This window comes from Mustela putorius, unplaced genomic scaffold, assembly GCF_011764305.1.
Source record: "Mustela putorius furo isolate JIRA1106 unplaced genomic scaffold, ASM1176430v1.1 tig00003869_pilon_pilon_pilon, whole genome shotgun sequence".
In the NCBI taxonomy this organism is placed as follows: Eukaryota; Metazoa; Chordata; class Mammalia; order Carnivora; family Mustelidae; genus Mustela; species Mustela putorius.
In genome coordinates this window covers 112,330-130,551 of record NW_025422021.1, presented here as the reverse complement: position 1 = coordinate 130,551, position 18,222 = coordinate 112,330, and the positions used below count along the sequence as shown (strand labels likewise).

General features: G+C 36.4%; 1 long non-coding RNA gene across 1 annotated transcript; it reads right to left on the bottom strand.

Annotated features, from left to right (window-relative positions):
* Positions 1–508: 508 nt before the first annotated feature.
* LOC101679629 lies at positions 509–17,552 on the bottom strand. The gene is made up of 3 exons (XR_200667.1): positions 17,413–17,552; positions 3,311–3,421; positions 509–590 (listed from the first exon to the last, which is right to left on the bottom strand). It is a non-coding gene; the product is annotated as an uncharacterized LOC101679629 (long non-coding RNA).
* Between the last annotated feature and the right edge of the window lie 670 nt (positions 17,553–18,222).

Genomic DNA, 18,222 nt, shown 5'->3' with positions numbered 1-18,222 from the left:
TAATTACATGGTGTTTTTTTTCTTTAATCTGCTAAAGTCATGATTTATACTAATAGATTTCCTAGTGTTAAACTATCTTCGAACCCTGAAAACCAAAACAATAAAATAAAATAAAATCACTTGGTCATGGTTTATTAATATTTAATGCATTGCTGAATCTAATTTGCTACTGTGTTATGATGGTCATATCTGTATTCATGTATTTTTTAAAAATTATTCTTACTAGTGCTCAGTATGAAGGTTGTCTTTGAAAAACAAATTGTGTCTATTTTGCATGCACACATGAACCAGTCTTTAAAAATGTGGTCTGAAATAGTTAATAACAAAAGAGTTACGTGTCCTTTGAAAGTTAGATTGAATTCAGGTATAAAATAATCTGGGCCTAGTGACTTTTTATTGTTATCTCTAAAAACCTTTTGCATTGCCTACACAATAATCAGTGTAAACACGTCTACCTCCTCTTGGGTCATTTCAGATAATTTATATTTTTCTAGTTATTATGATTATATCTTACCTAGTCAGAGATTACCTAATTTATTAGTTTTTTTTTTTATAAATCCATTTTCCAGCTGTCTTTCAAAATTCCTTTCCTAGGGGGAAAGAATAAAAGTCTTGTCATGTAATTGTCATTTATCCAACTCATCTGCTTTTGGACTATGGCTTAGCAGGGGTTTTACTGTTGTTGTTTTCAATTGAGATAAAATTCACATACCATAAACTTCATCTTTTTAAATTGAACAATTTTGTGATTTTTAGTAAATTCACAAAATTATGCAGCCATAATCATATGTAATTCCAGAACATTTTTATCAGCCTGAAAAGATACTCCATATTCAATAAAAGTTCCTCCCCCACTATTTCCTGGCAGCTCCTACCTTACTTCTGTCTCTAAGGATTTGCCTGTAGTAAGCATTTCATATAAATGGAACCCAATATGTGCCCTTTTGTATCTGACTTTTCACTAGGTATAATGTTTTCAAGGTTTATCCATTTAGAGTGTGTATGAGAACTTCATTCTTCATATGGCCAAAAATATCCCATTATATGAGTATATCTCATTTTGTTTTCCTTCCACCAGCTGATAAACTTTTGGGTTGTCTCCACTTTTACACTACTATGATTAATGCTGCTGTGAACATTTATGAATAAGTGTTTGCATTTACATATGTTTTCATTACTGTGAAGCACGGACCTAAGAGTGGAATTATGAGATTATATGGTAACTCTAACCTTTTGAGGAACTGTTACAAAGTTGCTGCATCATTTTACATTCCCACCAGCAATGTATGAAGGCTCTGATTCCCTACATCCTTGTCAACACTCGCTATTATCTTTTTTATTCTAGCTATCAGGGTGGATGTGAAGTGGTATCTCTGACTTTATCTGCATTGCCCTAATGGCTGATAATGTTATGCACCTTTTATGTGCTTGCAGGACATTTATCCATCTTCTTTGGAGAAATATCTTTACCCATTTTAAATAGGGTTATTTTTCTTTTCCTTGTTGAGTTGTAAGAGTTATTTATATATTCTAGATACTAGACCCTTATCAGGTAGACTTTTTTAAAAATCATTTCTCCCATTCTCTATACTGCCTACTCATTTTCTTTTTTCTCTTTTTCTTATTTATTTACTTATTAGCAAAGGGAAACCTGGAAACAAGTTTAAAAACTGAAAATAACCATAGGGTGACTAGTTAAATAACTTATGCTGAATTCATTTAGTGAAATATTATATGCTATGCTATCATTGAATATGTTTATAAGGATTATGATATAACATTAAAAATATATTATGATTCTTGAGTATAAAAATCCAAAAAAATATCTTTTCAGTATTTTTACAGATTTATAAAAACTAAATGATACACAGAAAAGTGTCATCATATTGAGGTGGGGAGTATATGAGAAATTTTTCTTTTTCTACTCCTTTTTATGCTTATGCTTATCCTAAAAATATATATATTTCCTTTTAAAGCCCAGAGACATTTGCACATGGTGAGCACATAACATACCCCATCACCAAAGCAAAGAGATAAAACTGCTGGGCTATGACTTCATCTTCCCTTAAGACTGTTCTTACTGTTCCTTTCAAGCTGATTTCATCTCTAAATATACTCATGTGGGAGAACATGAGAACACAGTGCATTTGGCCCTGAGACCTCTAGCTCCCAAAAACCTCTTCAGACACTTGGCAATACTTACCAACTAACAGGAGGATCAGACGGTAATATATTTCAGTGATTCTTAAGTATTAAAGACTGTATGTCTATCCCTGACAAAGCCCTTTATTAATAATAATGTTCGTGTCTTGATCCCTTTTGAGTCAAATGTCTGTGATTATTCTCTTTTAGTTATAACTCGAGGAAAAAGGTATAAGTAGTAAAATTCAGGCTCCAGCCCTTACCCTGAACCTTCGCAAAGGAAACAAGGCTAGGAATTGTATTCATCAGGATAAATAACGCTTCTAGACAAAACTCTGTACTACCCACTCTCCACACTCAGGTAGCAATTCACTCTTTCTTTTCCTATTAAGGAAGTGGGTATGATTTGCTAATTGTTTCAGGCTCCCAAGTTGCTGTGTTTTGGTAAATATACCAAATTTTGGGACTGAATCTGTCTTACTTTTTAGTTTCTGAAAATTGATTTTTCCAGTTCCCTGAAGGAATAAAAAAGCACTGGTGTTTTTTATGTATATGATATATTTTATAAGAAACTGATGTAAAATCAAGACTACAGATGTATGGGGCACCTGGGCGACTCAGTGGGTTAAGCCTCTGCTTGGACTCAAATCATGATCCCAGAGTCCTAGTGTCCTGAGATTGAGCCTGTGTCCAGTTCCTTACTCAGCGGGGAGCCTGCTTCACCTTCTCTCTCTGACCCTCTCCCCTTGTGTTCTCGCTCACTGTCCTCTCTCTTTCTCCCTCTCAATAAATAAATAAATAATGTTTGAAAGGGAAAAAAAGATTGCAGACATATGATTTTACACTGCATATTTGTTATCTGATGAGTTAATTCATTTTCAAAAAAGTAATAGAACATAGGAGGTTACTTAGCGTAGAGAACTTTTTAAGGATAGTGGCAGGCTCTCAGATATTTCCACCAGGCTAAAATGACACGATGAAATACCATTCCCTGCCGTAAGAATGTTACTGTAGAAAGAACAAGTTTGTTTTTTCCTTTGTTAACATTTGTGAATGTTTATTATGTACCATGCTTTTTTAAAAACATGGTCTTCTATCATTCTCACAACAATCTATGAAGGAATCATTATGACTATTTTACAGATAAGGAGGAAAGGGGTTAACTGACCTGTCCAGGCTGAACTGGCACAGCTGGGTTTCAAATCAAATCTGTCTCATTCTCCTGTGACCTTGCTCTTGATCATGGTGCTCAGGCTGCTGGTCATTTGGCTCCGGGCTTCTGTTGGGGAAAAAAACAAACAAAACAAAAAAACAGACAAGGCTTTAGTCTCCAGCTTTCTCTTCTTATGAGCAAAACTACTTTTCTTTGCCATCATCTTATCACTCTTCTTGACAACACAAGTACTTTTATAGCAGTCATATTTCCTGAGAATAAAAATTAGTGGCTTACTCAGGTTGGCTTCACTGTGGGGATACCTTACTCTCATGACTCAACTGTCTCTAAAATACACCATACAGCAAATTAACTGTGGGGAGTTTTCCCATTAAAAAAAAAAAATGATCCATGGAATACATACCCTCATTAGTTTTCATGAAAGGAAATATGTGTTTATTTTCTGCCCAGTTTTATTTATATTTTATTTCATCCTAAAAGTTAAGATGTGTTTATCTTTGAAACCTGCGTCCAAATAACAAAGACTGCTGGATTTGTCTGAAGTTACATATTCACTTTCACTTTCTTGTGAATCTAAGCCACCTTCAAAAATATGACAGAGGAGATGCAATTTCCAGGGTAGGATCAAAGACCAGAACTTTTATTCCAGCAAAAGTAACTGACTGAGACAATCCTAATAATGCCAATTTTCATTATTGTTTAGGAGATTCCTGCATTTTATGTTAACACTCATTTAAAGAATATGAATAAATAAACAATATCTAAGCAGGACTCAATTAAATGTGCAGTTCTAGAGTCTAGGTTTTTCTAGAGAAATCCATATAGAATTAAAATTGAAATTGTGAGAGAAACATTAGCATGTGTAGTGAGTAATAATTTAATATATAAATATTTATTGGACATAAAGAATATGTAAAGCACTCTACTGCTTTTAGTGAGGAATATAAGATGAACAGTAAGTTCTCTGACCTTTTGAGCTTGCACTGTAGTGAGGGAGAGGAGAAATGTGCACAGGAGGTTAAATGTGATGCACATGATAAAATATATGCAATGAATTAAAGATGAAGTCAGAGAAAACAGATACTCATTGTCTTATTTTTCATAATTATAAAAACTATAAAATATTTCTGAATATGGAAATATAAAGAAATTGATATTAAAACAGCAATATTTTTAAAGGCTATTTTCTTAATTATTTAGATTTCTCTTAACTTATTTTCATATGCCACCTTAATAATTTTTACTTTGAACCAGTCTAAACTCTAATAGCAACATGGTTTGTGTTACTCATCTGCTACTATTGATGTAACTGGTCTTAATTGAAGTCTTTTCCTGTTCAAAATAAAATGAGTAAGTAGCAGTTGAAATCTATCAGTTTGGATTTGTGTGAATTATTCACTCTCTTCCTTGTGATCTTTCAGATGTAGGAAAGGCAAAGGACTTTCTTGAAGAATAACCATTACCTTTTAAGATTTCAAGTTATAAAGGCAAATAGAGATGAAGTTAATGACATGAAACTGTCCACATACTTTAGGCCAAATGTTAAAGCAGAACTTAACCAACCAAATTGTTCTAAATAGACAATGAAAGTAAGATAGAATTTCTTTGCAGGAGAGGGTGTGGGGAAATATTTCAAGACATATATTTGATGTTATACAAAAAATCCTACTTGGGATTAGTCTTTATTTCTAATAGCTCTTCAGACTCCTGTGGCAATTTATTTTTAAGTTCCTCTTAGACTAACTCCAATTTACATTCTGGAAGAGACAAGCGTGTCTTTACTCATTAATGTTTTCAGCACTTGAAAAGTCAGTGAATCTCCATGCTAAAAGATCTCTGATTACAATGCTTGTATAAGCAGAGGAACAGTTAGAATTTCTGATTCTGATCAGAGAGCTGAAATGATCTGAGAGAAAAGAGAAAGAATCCTAAACCTACTAAACAGAACTTAACTCTTTAGGGTGGGTCAAATTTATGCCTCCATACAAAAATGTATTCATTAAATGTCTTTTATGGTCCAGACCTCCCTCAATGTAAAATCTAATGAAGAAGTATCACAAAAAGAATTGAAAGGCACCTTTTGCTCACCTGGCCGTGTGCTAATGAAGCTGGGCTGAAAATCCTAACCCTACAGATTAGCTGCATTGTCTTGAACAAATCATTTCCAAACCTAAGTGTCCTCACTACTGAGATGAGTCAATTCTATATAGCTCCAAATTGTAAGGATTAAAAGCAAAAGACAAAGTATAATGTATTATAGACCATCCATAGATGGTAAGGTCCTACCTCTGGTCAGTTCTTGCTGACTTGTTTACATGAACATAGGAGGTATAGGAGAAATGTTACCAATTACAAAACCTCAGTTCTTTGAAGATCACTCTTTGGACACTTATCTCTCCATACCTCACCAAGGGATTTTGTCTCTCAAGTCACCAAATTGCTGCAGGTATTCAGGACTCTAAAATTCAGGATCCAAGGTAATTGATTTAGCAGTGAATCTAGATCTGTATGGGGGAGGGGGCAGCAGGAAGATATGGAGTTAAGGTCATTAAAATGAGTAAGCATGTTAGGTAAAAATTCAAGTGCACAGTTCTCAGGATAGAGCAATAAAAGTAGGAAGTCTAGAAATGGAGTTGAGGTCATTAAAATGAGTAAGCATGTTAGGTAAAAATTCAAGTGCACAGTTCTCAGGATAGAGCAATAAAAGTAGGAAGTCTTGGCAATTGGATTAATTAGGGGTTCTCAAACGCTTTTGTCAAGGTCTTTTTATATGCTTAAAATTACTGCGGACTTCAAAAAAATTTTTTAGTCCATCATGTCTACTGGTATTTACCACACTAGAAACTAGTTGAAAATTTAAAAATATGTATTAATTCATTTTAAAAATAATAACTTATTACATATTAACTTGTTTATGAAATTTTTCCCTAAAAAATTAACTAGGAAAATGATAATACTTTACATTTCTATAAGTCTCTAATATCTGGCCCTTATAAATGATGGCTAGATTTTCACACCTGCTTCTACATCCAGTCTACTGTGATATGATAAATCATGTAGCTTCTGAAAAACTTTACTTGTAACAGAATGAGAGTAAGCAAAGCAAATTAATATCTCACTATTATGAAAATCATTTATAGGCAATTTATATCTTACCATTATTATGGAAACAGTTTATAAATAATTAACATGTCATTGTTATGATGGAAATGGTTTTGACCTCTAGGATACCTAGAAACAGTTTGGGGTTCCCAAGAGTTCTTAGAGCGATTTCATGTTCTGATGATTAATTGAAGTATTTAAAGATTTTTTTCTTCGATATATCCTAGAGAACGTGGCAAACTACAGTCTATAGTTTTCTTGCTTTTGCAACTGTCAAATTGTTGAAGCAGAAATAAAATAAAATAAAAGTTTTAGTGTTTACATTTAAGAATACAGGAGAAATTTCAAAATCTCCAGTTATCTTCAGAAGAAAATATCATGTATAATAATTTTTCAAATAAAATTATATGAAGTAAAGTCTTTCTCACTGGGAAGATACTTTTCTTTCCCAGTACACTTTGGCAGCCCATTTTGCCTAATTATTAGTGGGTGGCATTTTTCCTGGCTCAGTCACATTTTTACAAATTGAAATAAACAACAATAATAGAGACAGGAGGATAGGCATAGTGAGAGTATGTTTGCTGCCAACGCCTTGGTGACAATCTGCCCCTTAGCTTTGTAAATTAAAAAAAAAAAGTTATTCCACTAATTAACATTGTTAATTAATTTTTTAAAAAGGCATCAAAGAGGACATTTTTACAAGAAGTAGATTAGGTCTTTGGATATAAATTAATCTTGATGAGGATTAAGTCTTCAAAGGGAAAAAAATGACAGTAGAATTAAACAGTTTTACTTAACCACAGATTTATTGCTGATTTCATCATTATGCTATAAAACTTTTTTATAAATGGAATAAACTGCATTAAAGTATCCACTGCTATTGAGAAGGAACATACCAGGTTTTTGTGCTCAATTATGCCAACAGAATTGTTCAATCTAATACTAAGCTCTTGTTGAAGAGTCTATTCTAGAAATTAAAAGTTTTCCTTGGGGAACAGAGTAGAAACCTATATCAAAATGTGAGAGGCTGGCTGTTAGGTATGAAAAGTCCAAAAGATGTCATTACCTGGTCAGGTGCTTGTATCTAGACGAACAGGAACAGTTTGAAAATCTGAAAGAAGCCTTTCAGTGTCCACTTCATTCCCTGAAACCCTATTCCCTCATTTAGAGATAGAGAAATCTGTGCTATTTCTTTAACATCTTTATTCAACATGAAGATGGTTTTTTGCATATTAGTGTGCAGATGAGGTTTTAACATTTTTATGTAATCTGAGCTTGGACTCTATTAATTTGGGCAAGAGGAACATTCAGTTCTGTTTGATGTTTTAAAATGTTGAGATAAAAGGAATAACCCCTGGAAACAGCATTTAGTTAAAAAAAATTCTTTTAGGTATAAAATAAATTCATTGAGAAGAAGAGAGCCATTTAACTTGAAACTGGTTATGACTAATGTATTCCAAGGTGGCTAAAGTAAACTTTTCTGTTTGAAAAAGACAATCAGTAAGCATGTTGTCGCAAATGGCAAGATTTCATTTCTTTTGATGGCTGCATAGTATTCCATTGTGTATATATACCACATCTTCTTGATCCATTCCTCTGTTGATGGACATCTAGGTTCTTTGCATAGTTTGGCTATTGTGGACATTACTGCTATAAACATTCGGGTGCATGTGAGGAAGTGGTGATGCAACATGGGGGCTTAAGTGGGTAGGAGAAGAATCAATGAAACAAGATGGGATTGGGAGGGAGACAAACCATAAGTGACTCTTAATCTCACAAAACAAACTGAGGGTTGCTGGGGGGAGGGGGTTTGGGAGAAGGGGGTGGGATTATGAACATTGGGGAGGGTATGTGCTTTGGTGAGTGCTGTGAAGTGTGTAAACCTGGTGATTCACAGACCTGTACCCCTGGGGATAAAAATATATGTCTATAAAAAATAAAAAATTAAAAAAAAAGAAAAAGACAATCAGAAGAGCAATAAGGTTAAAAAAACAAACAAACAACAACAACAAAACACACACACGCAGGCGCGCGCACACACACAGACACACACATTTCATAAAATTTAAATGGATTACAGACACACACACACACATTTGTGTTCTTTTCTTGTTCTGTTCTGGCCACAGAATTTTAATGGGCACATGGCTGCTAAGCAGACAAAAGTAACAAAAACTAGGTAGTGGTTCCTCTTATCCACAGAGTGTGGTTAATTAAAGAGACCAATTACATGTCATCAATATAAGAAAGCCTGGGTTCTCAAAGCATTCCTATTTCACATTGGTAGTAACAAGGAGTGTGAAAGAATAAGCAAGGTTTATAGTAGCAAAGATAAGAGACAATTTAGATTTCCCCTTAAAGCAGAGTAAAGAACCTCAAAGATAAATTTGGAGTTGAAAACAATATCTGACTCATAACAATTTTTAGATGTCAGGCACTGCCCCTAAACACATCACTTCTACCATGGTCCTTTTACTGCTTCACAACAATTCTTTGCCGTAAGCACTAGTTTATTCTCCTCGTTACATCTAAATGACCCACAGGTCAAAGAAGAATCACAAGAGGCATAGAAAATGTTTTGAACTGAATAAGAATAAAAACACAAGGTATCAAGATTTATGTGATTAAAATAGCACTTAGAAAGAAACTGAAAAAGATGGAAAGACCAAGATGGCAACATAAGAGGCTCCTGAAATTTCCTCCTCCCACAAATACACCAAATGTACAGCTACACTCAGAGAAATCCCCTCTGAAAGATATCCAGAAACTACTGATTGACTCCTGCACATTGGCAAATGAGAGAGTACGAACATCAAGATGGGTAAGAAAAGCTGAGACACATTCTTGCCACAAACATCACCCTAGCACAGGCACCATACAATCAAGAGGGAACACCCAGCTTCCAGCTTCTCCCTGAGAAGTGAGGAGTTTGGGTCATGTATCCAGCACCCCAACTTTAAGACTCCCATCCAAGGGATAGGACCCCAAGACCCCTGACTCTTGAGGGCCAGCAGGGCACATATCCATAAGATTGATGGAACTAAGGCAAACAAAGAAGCAGTTTTTTTATTTGACAGAGAGAGAAGAAAAAAAGGGAGAGCACAAGGAGGGGGAGCCGTGGAGGGAGAGGGAGAAGCAAACTCCCCGCTGAGCAGTGAGCCCAGTGTGGGGCTCTGGGCTCCATCCAAGGACCCTGGGATCATGATCTGAGCTAACAGCAGATGCTTAACCCGCTGAACCACTCGGGTGACCCCGAAGAAGCAGTTCTTAAAAGGTGCATACAAGGCCAGCATTACTCCTATGTCAAAAGTGCCGACTCTAGAAACAGGATACCCAGGTTCAAATTCCAGGTCTGTTCCCACTAGTTGTCCAGCCCTGGGCAACTTCTCAGTGCCTCACTTTCCCTCTGTGACACTGGAACAATCATATCTACCTCAGAAGACTTAATAAAATTTAAATGGATGACAGGGTGAAAAGTACTTAGAACAGAGCCTGGACTGTAGTTATTCTCTCATCTGTGTTAGCTATTTCCTGGTTTTCAATTTGTTTTTTTTTTCCTCACTTTATAAACTCGTTCTTTTACCTTAATAAATTCATTCTTTCTACCTTTCCTTCCCAGTGGTTCCTCAGATGTGACTATAGAGGATAATAGGAAAGGAGCATTGCCTAGAAAGTAGAGAAACCAGGGAGAATAAGGTAAAAAGGCGATAACCTCAGAAAGCTGTCACACTGGCTAACCATAGGACTGACTTTTTCTGCTTTGCTTTTCACATCCAACAGGGTATGATATGTGCTCAGAATTTCGATGTATGTGTTTGTCGACTTACATTTCCCATTATACATTTTTTCAAATGTGAATTTTTATTGAAGCTATCTTTTTTCCACCCTTGTATATTAGATGCTTTCGGTTCCTCCAGATGATACTCCCAGAACTTATCCTACTACTTCTCATTCATTCTAGGCCTGTAACACTCTGGGCTTTATACATTCAAGGCCCAAGAAAGTCCAGATTGAGCAGTACCAGACCTGCTTCCCCAAGAAATAGTGTGCACACAATATGAAGTAGAAGAATTGCCAATTATTAGCAGGAAAAAACTGGCAGAATCCAAATAGGCCTGTAGTAGAGTTAAGGGTATAGTACCAATGTTAAAATATTAGTTTCACAAATGTCCCATGACTATATAGGGTATAAATATTTAGGAAAACTAGTTGAAGAATATACAAGAACTCTCTGTACTATCTTTATACCTTTCTATAAATCAAAATTATTCAATTATTTTAATTTTAAAGAAAAATGTAAAAATTTAAAAAATAGTAGAACTTCCAATACATAATAACCAAGGCCTGGGAAGCATGTAGATGGAGGAGTTCTATAAATATTTAGACCAAGAGATCTAGAATATTCAACTTAGTAGGGCCAAATTCATGGACGTAAGTTAAGGATATCATGTTTAATGTTTTGGCATTAGCACCTACTAATAATCTGTTAGGTCAGCTAAATGAAGACTAGATTAAATGATGGCTTGTGGTTAATGAGGTCAAAATGTCAGAATTTCCCTCGAATACTATAGAGGAAGAAGTCTAAAGGCTCAGGAGAAAGGATAAGCTGGAACAGATCAATGATCTTCAACCTGCTCTCCCTCTCCCAAACCATCCCTTCAGGAGGAACAAAAGAACACTAACTTCACCCAAGTATTAATAAACACATTGGGAGAGGGGCAGCAGCATCTTTGAAGAGCCCTAATGGCCACAAATGCTATATGGAGAATATTACGATAGAAATGAGTTGCTGATCTCACTGAGATAAGACTCTACAATAAAATTCCCAAATTGTAGAGGCCAGAAGGTAGGATTAACTAGCAGGTATAGGAGGGTGCAATTATTACAGAAATGGAATGAAAATCAAGTATTTCGACCTGCAGTAATCTGTAGCAATGGCTAGTTGACTATAGGTCCCAAGAAATATAAATGACAGTCTGCTATTAAGGTACTGTTTGGCATATACAGAAGGAAAACTTCTAGGTATCCTGGACAGAAAAATAAATTACCACAGTGGAGATTGGCAGACTTACTTAGCTCCCTGATAGAACCAACCCCCAGAACTCAAGTGAGAGAGAGATTTGTAACATGAGATCAGGAATATACTATGAGTTTTCCCCCATCGCCTGCCTCAGGGGGACCAGGGCCCTTGTCCAGACTGACACTGTCCTTGGGAAAGAAAAAGAATCAGACTTTATGGAAACTTTTAGACAGTAATTCTGAGTTTGTGTTGATCCCTAGAAACCCAAAATGCCACCATAATCTACTAAGCAAAATACAGCTCAGAGAGCGTAGCCTGAGTCTAATAGTAAGTAGGTCCAGAGAATGAGAACCCATTCTATAGTTATTTTCCCTGCCTTAGAATGTATGCTTTAAACAGATATGCTCAGTAACTGGCAGAATCCCAGATTTGGTTCCTTGAGGGGAGATAGGGCTTTTATGCTAGAAAGGGTCAAATGGAAGCATCTGAAACTGTTCCCACAGACACAAAAAAAGTAAACCAAAGGAAAAATTTACATTTCTGGGTGAGTGTCAGACATAATTCCACCGTTAAAGGCTTGAGACATGCAGGGCTGGTGATTCTTCACATATACTCATTTAACTGCCTTTTTAGCTAAGACAAAAATCATAGATTCTTAGAGAATAAAGTGATAATGCTAAAGAAAGTTACATTTTCAAATATATTTTCTTAGCTGAAAAAAATCAAGCACAATCTTTGGCCCCTGATACACCATTAGTAAATGCTAACTTCTGTTAAATGCTAGGCTTTTACTTATATAAGAAAAAACAGAAGCAATTTTCATGTACCTGGCACCTCCAGGTACAGCACATCTTTATTCCAGGACTATGTCAAACCTCTTACTGTCATAATTTGGTTTGGAGGAATTTTGATCATTCTGATATCCTAAAGACCATCATACTGATCCACTATATTGACTTGGAACAGATAAACAGAATGTACCAAGGCTTACTAAGGCATACATATGCCAGAAATAGGAGATAAACTTCAGGACTTCACCATGTTGATAAAGTTGCTAGAGGTCCAGTGGTCCAGGACACGTTGGAGTATCTCTTTTAAAGTGGTCTAATGATATGAATTGATACAAGTTATGATGATATAAATGACACCAATGGCATAATGGGATGAGTTGCTGCATTGATCATAAAGAAAGAGGTTCAACATTTGGTGGCTTCTTAAATTTTGGAGAGTGTATCTACAATATATAGATGTATTACTCCAACTCATATACCAAGTAATTCATGAGACTGGCCAGTTTTAAAGGGACTTGAATTGTGAAAGAGTCTGAAATAAGTAGATCTAAGCTGTGATGTAATGGTCCCATCTCTTGGACCTTAGCACCAACACATCCAATGATACTAAAAGTGCCTTTGGCAGACTGAAATACTATAAGGTACTACTAATATGCCCCACTAAGAAAATCACAGCCTAGGTCTTTAGAGTTTTGTTTTATGGCAATGGTATCCTTTTGTAACAATTATGATCAACATGAAAGTAGTTCTTGACTTTCTGCTAGACCCTGGCAGATAATAATGTCTCACCACGGGCTACCAAGTGATTGTGCAATTTGTACTGAATGATAAAGTGTTATCTAATCCATCAAACCAGATACCAGCTTCTCTGGAATTTAGGACTTCCCCTGTTACCACCACACTCTTCCACCTTTCATAGAGATAAGAATGAGTGCACGTTTCATAAGTATGATAAATGCTGTGTCCAAAATAGAGTGTATAAGTGCGTAAGTGCAGTGTCTGCACCTAGAAGTGCACTGTTATAAGGGATGAGGTAGAGAGGGTGGCCACCACTGAGTCAGGAGAGAGCAGTGGGTCTAGGTTAGTGTCCACTCACCACTGGCACAGGATGCAGATTGGGCTTCCTAACTCATTGATTAAGTGAGGGTAGGAAAGAAAAGGAAAGATTGTGGGAAGTCATCTGGGCTTGGGTCCTGAGCTGTATTTGTTCTGCTCAGGACATTTTCATGTACCCCGTTTTCTGGATTGCTAAAAGATGGCTAAGAACAAATAAACCTTTGAGAAGGTGTACCCAGGGCAGATAAAGCATTAGGCAGGAGGTCCAGCTGGTGTACAATGGCATGCTGACCAGCAGACAATTGAAATTTATCTATTTGGGGCACCTATCCCAGCACTTCATAGCCACACACTCTGCAGGTACTACGTCCATGGAATAGTCATATGATCCTATGCTAGACAGATCAGCTTACTCTTCTCTGGGCCATAAAGTATAACCCATGTCTGATTGGAGTGTCTCTGGATGGCCTCAAAGTAAACAGTACCATACTCTCAAGGCTTTAACTGTGTATCTGGGCATCTGCAGTTGGACAGCCAATGCCTCTGCTTTAATGTATGAATCATCAGATGACCTGGGGTCATGGTTGGTGGGATTGGGTAACAGCTACCATTTGGCCCCTTTATTTAAATGCCATAAATACATAGCTTTCTGAAAGAGGTCATCTCATTGTGAAGGCCTGCCTAGCAATTCTGTTAGTTTACTTGGTCTCCTTCAAGGTTATCACTTTCGTGGAAGCAGGAAGCAGAAGGGATAATAATGAGAACCACATACTGTATGCTTCCCCCTCTTCTTACTCTACATAGTACCCTAATAACATGCTCTGTCTCTTACTGCATAGTGTATACCCTGTTTACGTGACAACCTACATTGCTCTAGTTATAGAACACGAGTTAGGGAAATGATCCATTTACTTGGTCTCCTTTTATCTAAAAATTCTTTGCATATTGCACCCACCAGAATATTCAGCTAGTACTTTCACCTGCAGTTTCAGTTCACCTTTATCCTTCTGTTTCATGTCTTTTGCAACTCCCTCGAAGGCCCTAATAACAGCCATGAAATATTGGCAATCTAGCTCCCCCGGTCTTGACATTCTCAGCAAATTTACTGTTCAAGAAACTTGGGACTTCAAAGGACTAGTTCTTGTAACATTAGTAATTATCCTTCCCAATCCTCGAAGCTAGTTATACTGCCCTATTTGGGCTTTTCTAATTTCCAGAATAGGTCTTTGATCTGCAGACCTTGGAATGCTGGCTCAGATGCCCTAATTTTTCGTGCCAATTGTTGAGCAAACAATGTCAAATGAAGAGACATTGAACACACCAGGCCTGTGATAAAAATTCTGAGAAAGAAATAGTTGTTGTCCAGGTCTTCTATTGCTTATCACATTATGGGCTAGGACACAGGCATTTAGAAGGCCAGATATCAGATTCAGAAAAAAGCATCCTGGTCTTAGTGCTGTGGGGATTTTGACTGGGAAAACACTAGCCCCTTTCTAGCATGATCAGTGTTCTGGATCCCTGACTCCAAGTAGCTGGCATTCTAGTAATACAAGTTAAATTTTTCAAATTATTTTTTATTAAAAATAAAATGTTAAAAAAAATTGTCCCTGCTCCCACCCCTAGACAATCAACTGTGTACCATCTGAGATGCACACAGCCCACTTTGTGTATACTCCTTAACTTCTCTTGCTACTTCTGTGCACTATACAAACTCCTTTATGTTCACAAAGGAAGAGAAAATGTGTGGCTGGGAGAATTGTAACAATCATTAATTTTCTGAATATGACATCTTCCAAAAAGTTAACAGAGCAACCCTAAGACTCCTATTCTTGGAAAGTTCTGCTTGGAAGTTTGGTCCTTGCCCGGTGTCTGGGAACTTGGCTGATAAACAACTTCCTGTTAAAAAAAATCTTTCCTTAAATAGCAAGCATGTCTCCCTGTGTCTGAACTCTAAAAACATTATGTTTTGTGTTGAACATCTATTTTCCTTCCACGGTCGAGAATTTTGGTGCATGCTAAACAAGGGATGCCTACACTTTCAGCTCCCAGTAAAAATGTTGGTCACCTAGTCACTACTGAGGTTCCCTTGTTACATATGGTCACAACATTTTGCACATGTTGCCACAACTCATTGCTGGAGTTGTGTGTCCTGTGTGACTCCACTGGGAGAGGACCTGTGTAACTCCAACTGGTTTCCTCCAGACTCTGCCCATACACCTTCTCTCTTTACTGATTCTGCTTTGTTCCCTTTCCCTGTAGTAAATCTTAGCCATTAGTACAATTATATTCTTATTTCAATGGATCATTCTAGTGAATCATCAAACCTGGGGTGAGTCTTGGGGACATCCAACACAGGGGCCAGCCTGCATAGCTTCCCTTAAATACAGTCCTTCAACCACCAGCTACAAGTTCCCTCATTGTCATGTTATTTTCTTCTTTACTTACAAACATCCGAAGCCATCTCACATTTTACAGCATTTATCTTTATGCTTTGCTCAGTGATTTCTTCTGTCCACTTAACATCTTTTGCCTTTGACGTTTTAGGGATTCCTCAGACTTTCTGGTCCATGGAGAAGGGTACTTGTTTTGCAATGATAAGGTGGGGTTTGTTTGTTTTAATGAACTTCTCTATCATTTCCAAAGATTTGGGATGTAATAGGCTGGCAGGCACATTTTACCAGTTTATAATCTGATCTCTTGGTCCCCTATTGTTTATCAAGTAAAATAAAAAAATAAGTTCACTAGGACTGTCAATCCATATTTGCTTTTTATTTGCTTTCAGTTCAACTTAGTAAGTATTTATGTAGGAAATAGTGCCAAGTAAAACCAATATTTACAAAATATATGTACATATATGTGTGTCTATACATATGTATATATGTGTATACATTCGTATGTTTGCTTTATTTTGACTTTTATTAACTTAAGTGTTTAATTACCACATTTTTTTTTCCTTTTAAAGATTATTTGTTTGGGAGAGAGGGAGAGATTACAGGGAGAGTGACAGAGGAAGGAGAGAGAAACTCCAGCAGACTTCGCACTGAGAGCAGAGCTCAATGAGGGGCTCAATCCCACCATAGTGAGATCACAATCTGAGCCAAAATCAAGAGTTAGATGCTTAACCAACTGCACCACCCAGGCGCCGCTTAACACATAAGTTATTTAACACTACAAACTATAGTGTCGAAATAGTTGGAAAGTAGGGAAGTAAGCATGAAAGATAGGTCAGCTACAGCTGAAGGTTGACTTGTTTATTGGAGATGAATAAGAAATTATAATTATCACAGATATAAGCAACCACAAATTCAACTAAATTCAACACATTTATCAAATACCAATTCCATTAGTATATGCTTTAAGTGATTTTAAGACATCAGCTATTTTGTCCTTACAAACTTGATCTGATCTAATTAGCTATTACAATTTACCCCCAAGATCAAACACTTGTGACAGGTTATTATGTTGTTATGAAAAATTATATGAAAATAACACCTTATTTAGTTGAAATCAGAAATGCTGATTTCTGCAATTTCACGCTATCAGGAATACTTCAATTAATTGACTGTGGTATTCCTTATAGATTCCAGATCTAGACTGCCCAGGCTGGCATCCAAATTCTACTGCCTCCTAACTGTGTAACATTGGTTATTTAGCCTCAGTTTTTCCATCTGTAAAATTAATATAATAATTGCACTTGCCTCACAGAGTGGTTATGACAATTAAATGTGTTAATACAAGTAAAGTGCTTGGTAGAGTGCCTGGGACATATAAAGCACATCTAAATTTTAGTTACGATTACCGTTTCACACCAACTAGGAAAATAGGAGACATGGGTTATATTCTCATTTCATCCATTTGCATTTCAGTATCTTTAAGCAAGTCACTCATTAAGTTTCTTGGGCCTCAGTTTCCTCCTCTGCAAATTTAAAGAATGAACTCCATGACCTGAAAGATTTTACCTGGCTCTGGAATTCCAAATTTATTAGGCATTTTTTTAAAATTAGGAAACACCCTTACTGCACTCTGATTCCATTCTGAGCACTTGAGCCCCAAATTGATTCCTTATGGAACATATTGTTTTACCACTCATTTGACATTTATTTTATTATGCTTCTACGTGTGAATACCTGTTCGTCATGTTCCTCCCCAGGCCAGGTAATAATGACTTTAGGAACAAAGGGCCATTCTTTCCTCTTTGCACATGATAAATATTGATTCTTCATTCCATCAATATGCATGCACTGAATAGGTGCCAAGCACTGTTCTAGCTAGACACTGAGGAAAAAAGTAAATAAATTCTGATTACTGATCTCAAAGAATTCATTATAGTAGACTGAACAATGAAACTTAATTACAATATGGTGTAACAAATGCCATAGGAAAGGATGAAATGCTCAAATATGCTTGAATGGCTTACAGAAAATTATTTTCCAGAAGAAACATGAACTGATCTTGGATGAGTAACAATGCCCTAAATAGAATAAAAACAAAACAGTCCTTGCTATAACATATTTCATGCATGATAGAACTATTGTATCAAGTTTTGATTTATTATACTGAGGCTGGTAAGGGTTTGGTTTCCCTGAAGCAGGTGCACATCATGATGTCAATTACCTGACATAGAAATGTGTCTCCAAATACCTTTCTTTTCCCCACCATGACCAGTTCATCACCAAATTCTCTCTATATATTACCTCTTACCTTTTTCTTCAATCTATTCACTCCTCTATATCTGCACTAATTCCACCGTAGTCCAGGACATCATTATCTATCACCGGGGCCACTACAAGGTCTCCTAGCCAGCTTTCCTATACTTACTATTGCCCTTCTATAATATATTCTTCAACCTATAGCTAAAATGATTACTAAAAATAATCATGGCCCTTTCCCATTCTGAATCCAAACCAAAAGCCATCAGATAGGACAGGCACAATGTC